This window comes from Macrobrachium rosenbergii, chromosome 57 (assembly GCF_040412425.1).
Source record: "Macrobrachium rosenbergii isolate ZJJX-2024 chromosome 57, ASM4041242v1, whole genome shotgun sequence".
In the NCBI taxonomy this organism is placed as follows: Eukaryota; Metazoa; Arthropoda; class Malacostraca; order Decapoda; family Palaemonidae; genus Macrobrachium; species Macrobrachium rosenbergii.
This window is the reverse complement of record NC_089797.1, coordinates 6,552,891-6,556,329: the sequence shown is the minus strand read 5'-3', so window position 1 is coordinate 6,556,329 and position 3,439 is coordinate 6,552,891. Positions and strand designations below refer to the sequence as shown.

General features: G+C 35.2%; 1 protein-coding gene across 1 annotated transcript in view; it reads left to right on the top strand.

The window, feature by feature from the left end:
* The first annotated feature begins 369 nt into the window (after positions 1-369).
* The window catches only part of LOC136836955 (uncharacterized), a 14,835-nt gene continuing 11,765 nt past the window's right edge, over positions 370-3,439 (top strand). The window contains exon 1 of the mRNA XM_067101481.1: positions 370-613. The gene's annotated coding sequence lies outside the window, so the exon portion shown is untranslated. The remainder of the gene's footprint in view (positions 614-3,439) is intronic.

The window sequence follows — 3,439 nt, the reverse complement described above, 5'->3', positions numbered from 1 at the left end:
ATCACTGAGGTTATACACAATGCTACAAAATTATGGTATCGTGCAGTGGGCAATGTATACCTAGCTTCTAAAAGTCTCCTACATAGGCTATGGGTCTACACATCAATTCCGGCATTGACCTAGGGTAGTAAAAATAGAAGACAATACCTCAGCCTTGGCGGTTACTGGTACTTGGCGGTCGAATGCTGACGATTCTTCATGTTCCAGGTCAAGGTTAAGAGCAAGGAATGGAAAATCTCGAGTTAGTAAGTTTCCGTAATATTTTAACACACCAACTCATTATTGGAGTTTTTTTGTGCTCTTGGGCTAAGTCTCCTTAAAATTCTAATCTAAAAATCTACTCAAATTGTTCACACATTGTTTTAACATTCACTCCCATGCCGCTGGTGCTATTGGTGTAAAAAAATGAAGAGTTTCTTTAGTACTACATAGTTCGTCGTTCTTCCACCAGAGCGGCGCTACAAAGCCTTGCGGCCATCTTTTAAAAAAGCCAGGTATCGCGCATACTGAACAGAGGCTTCTTACTGTAGATTGTACTGTATAATGCGGTGCTGATAATTGCCAAAATGGGCGCAGGAATTCTGCAAGATGAAAATGGAATAACATTTCACAGGTAAACAAAGGACAATAGAATTTTTTTACCTGTTATTTTGTGGCAGTCGACGTATCCCGGTTCGTTAGTATTTTATCTTCAGCATATTATTGAGGCACATAAATAAAGAGGAAAGTTAAATTTTGATATCAAAACAATATTGATATTTTGTATGCCACATGATGCTGAGTAAGAAAGATTTTGCTCTTTATAAAAAATGCTCAGTTAGGCCTATAGGTATGACATGGTCCCGTTACTGTGATGCATAATGGCGCCTGTATTGTCATTGAGATTTATCTGTAGTATGTAGGTCTGTAGGACTAGGATACAGACTGTGCCTCAATTTTTCAGTTTTAAAGCTGAGTCAGTGTTCGAGTTGTTTACAAAATACGTATCACTTGGAGAGGGTATTTTAGGACTGTAAACAAAACGTAGAAAATAGCTCTTATTATTCGACCGAGAGAGAAAATAGCTTTAATTTTTCATTCTTTTAACAAATCCTGGTTTAATTTATGTTTTCATCAAACGATACGTCCCATAAATTGGTGAAACCAAGAAAATGAAATTTGGTAGCCTAGGCTAGACCTATGCTCTAAAAACAGTAATTTGGTAAGGTGGTAAATCATTTAAACAATTTTTTATGTACAACTTATTTTCGAATATAGAAAGATAATTACTTTATGATAAAAGTTATAGAACCATCATGCGAAGGAAAAAAGGGTCATTAAGGATGGTAACAAGGAAAAGAATCTTGGCTATGTAAACGCTAGACTTACCCTAATAGATTCGCCAGGTATTTATATTATTTCGGCTTTCTTTTGAGAACAACTGAATTCCAAATATGTCAAAACAACTTTCTCAAGACAGTCCTTATTTAACAGTTCTCAAGTAACGTTCAAAAGCCTTAATATTGACAGATTTGACTCTGCAAGCCTTTTCTGTCACTGGTTTGTTTACAAGATGCTCTTTAATATTTAAGGATATATATACAGATGCAATGCAAAATTCTTTACTTCCACTACAGTTGACCTCAGAATAATAATATTTCGAAATATATTGTGTAGTAATGATTAACTTACTAATAATAAAATAACACATTCTTATAATAATAATTAAACGAAAGGGAAAATAGCAATGTACTGCTTCAAGTGTTTTTCCTGTGTACTAAAATATTGTCTAGCTGGACCGGGAGTTTCATTGTGGCACCCAGAGGTCACATGCACGACAGACGTATCGCCATTCCATGTTACTGACGCTCAATGCTTTCATTCTAACCAGGATTTGCAGTACCTTACATTTTGGTTGATATATTGTTAAAGCAATGTCTTCTTCCTAACAGGTCTCCTTCTAGACCTAGTTCCTTTCAGTAAATGTTTCCCTTATATAGCCTAATTTCTTTCCCTGTGAAACAAGTTTTCATTTAGGGGAGCATTCTTGTGCCTTACAGCGTGTTACCCGTTAGACTAGGCTACACTATATTATGACTTAACTTTCGTTGTTTCAAAGGACTGTTAGCCTACCTGTATGTTCGTAACTTAAGTGGCGTTTAATCAGATTTTGGCATATTAGTAAGAACTTATTTAAGAATATTGCTAATTTAGTATCCTACATACGATGTTATGATTGCAACCACATGCATGGAAAACATTATGAAACATAAAACACTGTCATAATTCTTGATCCTTGCTGTCACAATTTCTTGAAAAAAAAAAAAACTATTAACTGTTATGGCAACCTGTACAATATCAACTAAGACAAGTGGGTGTTACTATAGTAGGCGGCCTACCTAGGAGATCAAATGTGTTTCGCCGTGTTTAGTACTAGCTCCTAGGGGGAATCAAATGTGATCAAGTGCACTTAGGGATTTAATCCCCGAGGGGCCAGTACTAAACACGGCGAAACAGTGTAGAAACACGCAGGTAGACCGCCTACTATAGTAGCACCGACAAGTGCTTACCTTCTGCAGGGGAGAAATGTTGCATTACAAATGCATAGCAAAGCGACATTTAGTTTCTATATTATAATGAATACGAGAGCATCTGTACTTGAGTACACACGGTCATAGATATCACCAGCTTCGAGAGTGTAATCTCGTCTCTTTTAAAATAAGAACCAACTTATTTTTATTATATAGGATATTGAGGATAATATAACATTAATATTAATGAGGAATTTCCATCATTATAATCCATGCTGCGAGAAGTTGTTTTGCTTACTTGGATTAGTGGGCACCTAATGTCATTTAAAAGCTAAACAAATTGAATTTTCTGGGAAATGATAACAAAAAATAAAAGGCCAAAATTTGAATTGGAATTTAAGTTTAGGCTAAATGCCATTCACTACGACGTATGAGGTCATTCTTCGTAGAAAATAATGTTGAAGCAATTGTTAGGAGCAGGTGGAAAGAAAGAAGGAACAGAATAAGAACGGAGGTACAGTAAAAGGAACGAGAGGGGTTGCAGCTAGGGGCCGAAGGGACGCTGTGGAGAGCCTTAAGTATGCCTACAGTGCACCGTGTAAGGTGCACTGACGGAGCTACAACCCTATAGAGAAAAAGTAAAAATGAGAGCTGAAGTTAGAAAAACTAAATTATTACTCATTTTATATATATATATATATATATATATATATATATATATATATATATTCTAATGATTTATATTGCATGCAGTAAAGAATGTTGCTGTTGTTTTTAACAGTTTAGGTAGACTACTTATACTTATTAAAAATAATTTTTGCTGATTATACCTGTAAAAATTAGGTTTTTTTATTATTCCAGTAATAATTTTCATTTATAGCATAGGGACGAGAAAAAGGGATTATGTTTAATTCTACATAACTTTCCCC